We start from the raw sequence: 12,020 nt of genomic DNA, 5'->3' as shown, positions 1-12,020 counted from the left end.
TGAGGAACTCAGTCCAGGTCTTTGACGAAGGATAAACAAGCGCGAATGTCGAATAGACTCTTCTTTAACAACAAAGGGGAAACGAGGATGCTAGCTAAGCTGGGAGGAGACATGAATCGAAGTGGCGAACCTTCGCGCTCGGGAGGTAGGATTTCGAGGGATCGGGAGAGACGTCAATCTCCTCGTCGTCGAAGTAGGTCGCCCAGGAGGGACAAGAAGCCACAGGGCAAATCCCCGCTACCCCATTCTGGAAGGGAGCCCGGTGAGAACCCACGTCCATTGAGTTTTGCAGTCTTCGTGGGGAATAGGCCCATGATAGATGCGGACTCGATCGTTCGAGATTCAAGTGTGGCAGTCGAATTTGCTCGACAGATTTTTCCTCCCGAGGTCCAGCAGTCGATGGTAGGTCGGCAGGACTTCGAAGTGTTTCGTGATGGCATTCACGGTGTGGTGAAGGGCCTCTGCACCGCCTACGAAATCGGCATGCGTCTCCGTGCTTCTCGCCGAGAAATAGAGAAGAGAGATGAACGTATCCGAAGTTTGGAGGCTCGCGCAGAAGCGGCTGAGCGTGAGCTAAGGAAGATCGAGGCCGTTCAGGCAGAACCCGTCGGACAGGCTAACCCAATCGTGGAAGAAAGGGTCACCCAATGGCTTATCAGTACCACGCTCGCCGATCGCGATACGGCGAGCATGTTCGTGATGGAATCCGCGAATGGGAGGGCCTATGAAAAAGGCTTCCACAATGGCCGAAAAGTAGGGATACAGAAGACCAAGGAAAAGGTTGCCGATGAAGTTTGCCGGTGCGAAAATCGTGGATTTAAGCATGGTTGGATTAAGGCGCTTCAGGCCGACGAAGCTCTCCGAGCAGCAGGAGTTGATTCGGCATTGCCACTGTACCAACGTAACCATTTTCCGTTTTCCGCCTTTGAAGTCGAGCAGAGTGAGGATGAGGGCAATGCCGTATAAAAAATATTCAATGTAACGTTCGAACGGAGATCGCGATCATAATTATATAATTATTGCCTGATTGAATAAAACGTTCTATTTTAAATGTTTCATTGTAATTTTCATTCGGAACACATGTGTTTGCATGCGTTTCATTATATAAACATTGACTGGCTTGAATCAACTAGGCGTTTTAATTCCGAACGGTTATATGCTGGCTTGTCATGAGCATTCTTCACTAAATATATTTTTGGTGTGTCACACAAGGTTAATTGCGCCAATGAGGTTCCAAATTCGGAGGCTTAACCGGCCCAAAGATGTCATGCACCAGGGGCTTCGAATCCGAAGACAGACAACCTATCTATAATTGCTGTTTATATAATTAGGCCATTTTAGCCAAAGATTGATACATGGAGTGGCTATGGCCAATATCGCTCGGTGTCCGTCTTTTGGAGTTCAATGTTAATGAAATCGCCTCGGGGCCACTGCAAGGATTGTAGAAATAAATCACCTCAGACTTTTTGCTCCAGTGACTTCGCTTATTGTGCTCAGACTCGATTTAAAACGATTTTGTTGCGTGGGGTTAGATAAGTGCGAATGTCAAATGGAGTTTTTCTTCAGCAACAGAGGAGGAGCTCGGACTCTGGCTAAACTTGGCATTGCAATGAATCGCAGCAGAGAACCCACTCGCGCGGGAGGTAGGACGTTCAAAAAACGGGAAAAACGTTGGCCTCTAAGTTGTCAAAGCAGATCACCTCGAAGGGAGAAACAGCAATGGCGAAGTTCTCCGCAATCGCGACCGAGAAATGAGGCCGACGTAGCACCGCGACCGTTGAGCATTACTATTTTCATGGGGAATTCCTTTCTTGTCTTTGAACTTGGCCTTGACGTTGTCTATGGTGTCAAAGGTCCCCGCCTCAAAAGGTGATTATATCGTCGTTGTGAATTGTGGATTCAAGCGCGATTAGATCAAAACATTTCAAGTTGCGGGTGCTCTCTGATCAGCGGGCATTAATTCGGGGCTACCGCTTGTACCAACGCGACGCCGCATGAGAATAGACATAGTAATGCTTTGAACGCAGATTGCGTTTTTGTAATTATTGTTTGATCGAATAAAATGTTTCATTCTAAAAGTTTATCTCATTCTGAATTTTTGTATGCTGAATTAAGCATCTTATTTTGAATGCTGGAACGTTTTGTCTTGTTCATGCGGTTGTACTGGTTCAACCTACATATCCCTGCTTCGATGTGTAAATGTTTTCATTCTGGAGGGCGCTCTAAATTCAGAATATTACTCAGTCCTCGAGCGTCGCTCGGTGACACTATTTGGTCAACCGAATTTGGAGGCTTTATCGACTTGAAGACGTTGTGCGCCGATGGAGCTCCGAATCCGGAGTCTTTTTGGGCCCAAAGGCGCCATGGGTCGATGGGGCTCTGAATCCGGAGGCTTTATTTGGCCAATCGTGACATCCACGAAGGGCGCTCCGAATCTGGAGACTTTATTTGGCCAATCGAGACATCCACGAAGGGCGCTCCGAATTCGGAGGCTTAATTGGCCCAAAGACATCATGCGCCAATGGGGCTCCGAATCTGGAGGCTTTATTTGGCCAATCGTGGCATCCATAAAGGGCGCTCCGAATCCGGAGGCTTTATCGGCCCAAAGACGTCATGCACCGATGGGGCTCCGAATCCGGAGACTTTATTTGGCCAATCGTGGCATCCACGAAGGGCGCTCTGAATCCGGAGGCTTTATCAGCCCAAAGACGTCATGCGTCGATGGGGCTTCGAATCCGAAGACTTTATTTGGCCAATCGTGACATCCACGAAGGGCGCTCCGAATCTGGAGACTTTATCGGCCCAAAGACGTCATGTGCTGATGGGGCTCTGAATCCGGAGGCTTTATTTGGCCAATCGCGACATCCACGAAGGGCGCTCCGAATCCGGAGGCTTTATTGGCCCAAGATGTCATGTACTGATGGGGCCCCGAATCCGAAGGCTTTATTTGGCCAATCGTGACATCCACGAAGGGCGCTCCGAATCCGGAGGCTTTATCGGCCCAAAGACGTCATGCGCCGATGGGGCTCTAAATCCGGAGACTTTATTTGGAATACTTTTGAACTGGATTGCACAGTGCGTAAACAGGAATCTTTGCATTACAGAAGTGGAAAGTGTACATGGTGAGCCATTCAGAACCAAAATCATTCCCCACAGGTCGGGTTTAATGATAAAATTTGCGCAAGTGCATTAGGAGCAAGGCTGCGTGCCTAATTTTTCGTCAACTGGCCTCCTATCATCCGGAAATACCTTTAGGAGCAACTTTCCCGGCTTGTAGCAGCGCAGCTGGACGCGTTAAACATACGTCTTGGGAAGCTGCTGCTGGTATCGCCTAGAGCTTCCGTGGCTTTTCGTCGTCAGGGAGCCGTCCGACATCGTTGAGACTGTCTCGATTCGGCACTTCAGTGGAGTTGACCTGTGTCTCCATTGGTGTCTTTCCAGAAAGGAGATAGCATGCTTGTGCGGATTGCCGAGAACCACGGATTTGCTCAACGCCGTGTTCGGTCGGGAAGCATAACAGCTGATGATAGGTGCTTAGCACGGCCTGAATAGTATGCAACCAAGTTCGCCCCATGATGAGGTTATACGGCGAAGGGAGCTTGACGACCAAAAATTCCACATCCACTGTTTGGGAGTCCGCCCGAACGGGTAACGTGATTTTCCCCAACGGGTACTCTGGATTTGCGTTGAAGCCGAATAATGGATGAGGAGCCGGAGACAAGTCTGATTTGTTAAAGCCAAGTTTGATGAAGGTCTCGTAATTCATGACCTCCGAAGTGCTCCCTTGGTCTATGAGGACGTGCTCAACAGTAAATCGATTCACGTGTAGTTCAATGACTAATGGATCAATATGGGAAAGCGTTATGCCGATGAGATCGGAATCGTCGAAGGTAATGCTCGGAGCTTCGTGGGGCTGTTTCGTTTGTATGCGTTGCTTCTAGAGGGCTGAATAAATTGCATGTATGGTACGTGGCGTTGGAAGGCTGTATATCATATGTATAACGCCGAGGGGAGGTGACTCATGCCTAAGGGCGATAGTTTTGATTGTGCTCTTCCGGACGTGTTGCTGGAGCCGACCATCTTGCACCAATTCCTCAAGGTGGTCTTTCAAGGCATAGAAATTGTCCGTATCATGACCGTGATCTTTGTGATATTCACAACGCCTGTCCTGCCTTCTCGTGTCAGGAGGTTCCACCATCTTGGACAACCATTTGAAGAACGGAAGATGTTGGATTTTGGACATAATCGAGCTGATTGGCTCTAACAGCTTTGTATATTTCTTGTCGGCGCGCTTTATGCACCTGCTATTGACCTGCAGTTGCTTATTTGCTTGGTGTGAGCATTGATCGCTAGATCGGCGAGAATCCCGTCTCTTGTCTCGTTTAGCCCGCTGTCGTGGTTCAGGGCTCTGAGGTGGTGCGGAACTTATCGGCTGAGTGATTTCGAGAGGGGCTGTTTTGTTGGCCACGTGTCCGGCTTTAACCCGCAAGACGTCATCTTCCACTTTGCAGTATTCCTCTACTTTCTTCATCAACCCCCAAACTGTTTTGGGGGGTCTTTTAGTTAAGGAACTGCGGAGGGCACTATCTGGGTGTAATCCCATTTTGAAGTCGGTGATGGCGATGGAGTCGTTGCAAGCGTCATCAATAAGATTAAAGCATCCCAGTATCGCGCCGAATATGCTCTTAGTGTTTCTCCTGGTAGGATTTGCATTGCCCAGAAAGAGTCGGCTTGCTTCGGCTAGACTTCGTTGGTGATGAATCTGGCCCTGAAGGATTTCTGTAGTTGGTGGAAGGTTTTGATCGAAGCCGCCTCTAGTTTATAATACCACCTGACCACCAATGGTCCCAAACTGTTAGGAAATATTCGGCACATGAGGGCCTCTTCATCTGCATGCAATGTCATGGCCTGCTTGTAGTAGCGGATGTGGTCGGTGGGGTCTGATTTGCCGTCGTACAAAGTTAACGACGGTGCTTTGAATTTCTTGGGTAGTGCAGTCTTTACAATCCGTCGTACGAAGGAATCGTGTTGGTCTTCGTCTGAACTGTTCCTTCTTCGCTTGTGCATTGTACGGGGACTTTCTTCGGAAGAACTGGTGGTTTCATGTCGTCCCTTCTTCCCGGGCTCCGGGGATAATGAGTCGGAGTCGCTATCAGTGTCTTGTAGGGCTGGGCAACAAACCCACCCTCCCGCACAAACCGCCCGACCCTACCCTACCCGCAGTGCTTTGGGCGGTTTCGATGTAGGTAGGCGGGCGGGTGCGGGTCAAGAAATTGGCAAAAGATCGGGTTCGGGTCGAACCCGACCCGCCCGCAACCCGCATCTTTTTTTTTTTTTTTAAGAAAAAATAACTAGTTATTATTATTATTTTTTGCATTTTGGATGGATGGAGATAACTAGTTATTATTTTTATTTTTACATTTTGGATGAAAGTAAAATTTATTATATGGGCACTTATATACATTATCATGATCTAATGATATTTAAATTAGTGTTATTAGTTTGACTTTTATTTATATATATATAAAAAAAAATCATTATATTCCATTAGTCTAGTAGACACAGTTAAATATGATATTTTGAATTGTCATTCTATTATCACATTATTGCATATTAAAAACTAAACAGTGAAGATTAATCCACTATTAAAATTAGTGTTACTAGTTTGACTTTTAAGGGTTTGTTTTTGCAAGCTAAGGAGGAAGATTAATTACTATCCTCAAGCATGGTTCCATATCATCTTATCTAACATGTGGACTATTTATTATGATCATGAATTGTATATCTTGTAATTTAATTTATAACTCTTCTGAAGAAAAAAAAAATGTTTAGAAAGTAACAAAAAATGTCAAATTTGCTTAAGTTAAAAAAAAAAAAAAAAAACACTAAACCGCAAACCGAACGGCACCCGCCCGCACAAACCGCGAACCGCATCGCGGGCGGTTGCGGGTTTCCCCAACCGCATAAGTGCGGGTCGGGTCGGTTTTGACCCGCACCCGACCAAAACCGACCCGCGAGCAGCCCTAGTGTCTTGTCGTGCTCGAGGTTGTCGACCACTTGCCTTCGGAGATCGTTCCGAATTTAGGTGCGCAGCTTGCTTGGACTTCGCCATTTCCAAGTCCAAATCTTCGTGAAGACGTTCGTTTTTAGCGATCATGTTCTCTAACCTTTGTTTATTTTTCTTTACTTGTTCCATGATCGCCTGCATTGTCTCGTGCTCAGAAGTCGAGGGTGAGGCGAAATTCAAGGCATGTCTTGCGGCGATAGTCTCTGTTCCAAGCAAGTTTGTTGGAGTTGTTTCGTCTTGCGGTATAGGGTCGATAGTGACTGTCGGAAGATCTTCCGTCACGCTTGCCATGGATGTGCTTGAGTATTTCCACAGACGGCGCCAATTGTGAGGAAGTGGTTTGGAAATACTCTTCCGATCCTGGAGAACGCTCGTGATCCTCTTCTGGTCACCTAAAAATGAATAAACACTCTAGTCGAGGGTACCGGAATTAGCACTCCGACGGACAAGTTAGAATCCACACTCAAGAATGCTTGTATTCTAAGTTAAGCACAATAATTCTCACATACCTTTCTTAATTTGTTGTTCCTTTATTTATACTTGTTTCCTGGGCCTCGTGGCCAGGCCCACTTGTCACTCATTATCCTCTTATTTACTCGGCTCCATAATTCAGTATCTATTCGGCCTATCTATTATATTCGGCATCCTTATCATGTAGGATAGAGCCGTATAACATCTGTCTTCTATAGTACGCTTCTGATTATTCCAATTATCCGGCTCTCACAATTTTTTATATTTTTTTTAACTGTCCCAATAAATAAACACATGTTTTCTTTTGTTTATTATTTATCCAAATAAGATGATGAGAAATTACAATAATTTCTTTCCTCATTTAGGTGAGAAACTACACGAGTCCTCCGTTTTTTTTACGGTAAATTACACTAACAACCCCTAAGGTTTTTATTTAATACAGATCTCCCTATTACATTTGAAAAATTACACTTAACCCCTTGTTTGATTAAAATAACATGTTTGCCCCTTAGCCTTTATACATATCAAATAATAAAATAATACAAATATTTTATTCATGTCATTTCAAGAGAAATAACAATCGTATTCTTTGATTTAACTCACACAAAAAATTAAGTTTTTTTTATTTTTTGTGTTTTTTTTATTTTTACTGAATTTTTTTAATATTTTAAGTAATTTTTTTTTTATTTTTTAGATACACCTAATCTAGATATACTTAAGAAGTATAATATTTTGGATTTTTTTTTATATTCACCAAATACAAAAAAATATAAAAACATAAAAATTCAGTACATTATCCTATTTTATTATATTCAATGGATTTTTTTTGAAGTTTTTTTTGTACAAATTTTATATATTGTTTAAATATATCTAGATTAAATTGATCTAAACAGTAAAAACAAATTGATTAAAATATTTTAAAAATTATTAAAAATATAAAAATATAAATTAAAAATTTAGAAAATTATTTGTAAAAACTCCAAGAGGGTGTGGAATATATTTGTGTTTGATTTTATTTTTGTATAAACGTATATACATGCATTGTATTTTTGTGCTTCTAAATTTGATTGGATGGTTGGCTAAATTTTTACATGAATGACGGTATTTGGTAATACTATAATAAATATGAGTGAATAGACGAGAAATAAAAATGATGGTGGAAATAAAAATAAAAATTATATTCATATATAAAAATTTATACAAAAAATATCGTAAAAATGTTGTGATAGTAATATTGTTGTAAATATAAATCATATTTATGAGTGTTTTGTTTTAAAGTGAAAGGTCATTATTAAACTATATCATTGTGTTTGAAATATCTATATAAAATTTACAAAAATGCTAGAGATCTCAAAAGTTCTACCGAAATTTCTATCAAATTTCTATCATTGTGTTTGTATATCACCACTCAATAAAAATATGTACAGGTAGAATTTAATGATGAAAAGTTGTAAAATATAGTTATGATGATAGGAAGAACAAATGATAGGAAAAAGGGCAAGATGATCATTTAAAAAATTTTAAGGCATGACATCATCAATCCATAAAACAATTTGTAATGAGATTATAAACCTCAAAAAATAAAATGTAATTTCTTAAATATGAAAGTGAATTTATATTAAATAGAAATCTCAAGAGATATCAGTATAATTTATCTTTTTTTTTAATACGCATGTAAGTCCTACTTTTTTGATTTTGTGATCCACCAGATCTCGTTTAATAAGTGTAAATTGGATTTAGTGACATTTTTATGCGGACAGAGAGGTTTGCTGTTGTACCTTTGTAAGAGTATTTCCCGAATCTATTTTGGTAATCTGAACGGTTATATTATAAGGTTTGTCGAATACATCATCTATATAAAAAAATTAAATTAATCAGATATTGGTAATCCCATGATCAAAATCTAATTTTTTTTTAAAAATTATTAAAATTATATTAACCGTTCATTTTTTTAAAAACAAATGTGCTACTATTGAAGGGTTACAGATGTCCAATTTACTTGATTTTTTATATGAATGATTTATTCGACGAACTTTATAATATGAATTATTCAAATTATCAAAAGTGACTCAAGACACACCTTTATGCTGTGTTTTGTTGGGGGATTTGAGGAGGGATTTGGAAAAGGAAAAAGAAAAGGTGTGTGAAACTAGGTGAAACATAGGTATGCTTTATTTACATTTCACCTACCTTTTCCATTTCCCTTTCTAAATCTCTCCTCAAATCCCCCAACCAAACACAACATTAATAGACTTCATAATAACCTACCATTCTTTATGGCACACACTACGCCAAAATTGGGCTTTAGCGGCGGTTTTTTACCGCCGTTAAAGGCTGTAAAACCGCCGTTAAAGCCTTTAATGGCGGTATTAACGGCGGTTTCGTTACCACCGTTTATGCGTGTGTCGGAAAAAGTGAAACCGTCGTAAAAAGGCAAATTACCGTCGTTAAAAGCCGACCAAAAACGGCGGTAATATAGGACCAAAAACGGCGGTTTTTTACCGCCGTAAATAGGTTCAAATTTTTCAAAAAATAATTCTTTTATCTTGTACTCCCCAAGTTTTGAACCCAAGACCTCTCATCCACCAACACCAACCACTCTACCACAGCCACTCTTCATGAAATATATTCCCTAAATAAATATTTAAACATTACTTTTACTTTATTGTAGATGGTTTCGCCGGAGCTCGCCGGAGTTTCGCCGGAGCACGTCGGAGTTTTGCCGGAGCTCCGCCGGCAAAGACTGCCGTCATTAACGGGGGTAATGATTGAGCATTAACGGCGGTTTTGTTACCGCCGTTAAAAGTGGGCATTAACGGCGGTTTCGTTACTGCCGTTAAAAGTGGGTTTCATTACCGTCGTTAAAGACACTTTTAGTGCCGGTTTTTTAACGGCGGTAACGAAACTGCCGTTAATGATGCATTAACGGCGGTATTAACGGCGACTTTTGTTACCGCCGTTAATAGTACCTTTAACGGCGGTTTTCATTACCGCCGTTAAAAAAACCGCCGTTAATACCCTGTTTTGGCGTAGTGACAGCAGAAATCTCTACCCCTTTGTATTCTTTACGGATGTTGTGGATCGTTTTTTCGGGATTTTGAATTCCTTTGATTTCGTGTTGTTGCTGTTTGCTCATTTTGGAAGGAACAAGTATGGGCAGAAATTTTGTGATTTTTGAAATTTGATATAAGGGTTGATTTCGATAATGGGCTATGTTATATTTTGGATGAATTGAATGTGGAATGTAAATTTTAAAATGGAGAATGCTGTTTGTCCAATTCAGTAATGTGACTACAAAAACCGTTTAATATATTTTTTTTCGAAATGTGACATAAATAATTAAAATTAAAGAGAAAATCTTCAAATTGAGTGAATTGAATGTGGAATGTTGTTTTTGAAATGTGGCGTAAGTTTTGATTTCCATAATCGACATGTTATATTTTGGGTGGATTGAAAGTGAAATGTGATTTGTCTAAACCAGCAATATGATTATAAAAATCATTTAGTGTACTTTTTTAAAATGTGACATAAACAATTAAAATTGAGGGAATCTTGACCATATCATAAAAATAATGATAAATGTGCCAATTTACATAAAAATGACTTGTGTGTTCATTAAAATAATTTTGGGGCTAGTTGGTCTATAAATTTTGATTTTAGGATTTATGGGTTAATGCCTCTTTTCTTTTCCAAACAAAGTGTCAAGTAAAAAAGAAAAAAATATTTATCATCATATTTATTTTTGGTGTTTTTATGTAATAAATATCATGTATATATGGGGTCAATAACGTATAAGTACTTTTTCCATACTAATTATAGTTTTGTTAAGTTGTAACTAACATCAGTTTGAGTTCTAATGAATGACCAGTTCAATCGTAACCAAAGTCACAAACTAGTGTAAGTTATAATTGTTTGTGTAAAAACTATCAAAAAAAGAGAAAAAAAAAAAAAGAAAAACTTTTTAATTAAAACATAGGTTTTGGCTAAAATTATGAACTTTTGGGTGATTCGCGTGCGTGCCAAGGTAACAGTGCTTAAGTTGTGGAAATATTTTTGAAAAAATCTAACTTCTGAAAATAGGAGGTTGTGTGAGGCTCAAAGTGATAAAAGACTTATTGGATCTTATTGCCTCAATTAAGAGGACTTAAAATGGAATTTTTAATGTCAAAAAGAGAGATAAGTAAAAGGAAATGAACACAAAAATACAAAAGAGTAAGTTTGAAAACAGGAAATTGAGTTACAAAATATGTAAACACAATCTAAGTCTCAAAATAATGCCAATGAAGGCAAAAAATAACTAATTTGACATGGATGTTATAATCTAAGGCTAAAATTTATGACAAAGGTGCCTTTCAAGTCTATTCTTAAGTTGAACTAGGGTTAAATTAAGGATAAATAACACTGGGCAATGTACTAAGTTGTGCTGAATGGCTTATTGATTGGGTGGGCTTTGTTTCATCTTCATTTCTTGTATTTATAGAGGCTAGAGCCTCCTGAAAATCTGCAATCACTTTGGTTAGTGCGGTGCTGAACCTCCTCTTGAAGTGACACATGTCCCACTTTGTTCATCCTCTTTAGGGTGTTGGTTGCATGGAAAATGCATAAGACCCCCAGTGGGGATGCTGGGGGTCTGTTTTGATTGGCCAAAAACTGTTTTTTTTTTTTTTTATTGGCAGCCCCCCACGCAGAGGTGGGGGTGCTGGGGGTGCTGCCATACTGGGGGTCCGGAGCAGCGCCCTTGGTTGCATATTCCTCAAGACTTGGTCATGGGTGTAATTGCCTCCTGATTTAAGCCGTTGGGTGAAAAGATCAAGCCTTAAATGAATGACAAGTGTCCCATGTTAGTCAAGTGGTTGCACTAATATAGTTGCTATTTGGAAATTTAAATTGTAGTTGCTGGATGCTTTGAATAATGGATATGGTGGCCATTAGATTTTGGTCACCCTGTCCCACCTATCGAATTTATCAATACCCACATATATCCATTAAGAGAAAGAAAAGGGCTCGTGTGATCATATTCTCTTTTTAGGGATTTGATCTCATCACCATCAAAATCATGAAGAAAAGGGTTCATGTGATCATATGCCCTTTTTAGGGATTTGATCTCATCATCATCAAAACCATGATTGCTATACAAATTTGCCACCAAACAATTTTGCTAAAGTCACCCATCTTTCATCACTATACGTACACGTGGCACACTCCTATTGACCGGTCATTTTAAGTACAAACAATAACTTAACAAAATTAAGCACGTTTCTCAAGATGATGATGAAGAAGCGCATAGACGTAACTCACACTACATTAAATTTGAATCTATACCATACATTTAATTTTCATGATATTTTTCTAGGGGTTTGTTTGTCTCCCGGCCAAATTTAGACTAAATTGGTATAATTCAGGTTTGTGAGTCATTCAATTTATAAGTTTTTGTATGTAGATCATTTTCAATAATCGTAGCCACATAATTTATTATGCCCCA

The sequence above is a fragment of the Camellia sinensis genome, chromosome 12 (genome assembly GCF_055761805.1).
Source record: "Camellia sinensis isolate YWXY chromosome 12, ASM5576180v1, whole genome shotgun sequence".
Lineage (NCBI taxonomy): Eukaryota > Viridiplantae > Streptophyta > Magnoliopsida > Ericales > Theaceae > Camellia > Camellia sinensis.
Note: the sequence above shows the minus strand (reverse complement) of the source record.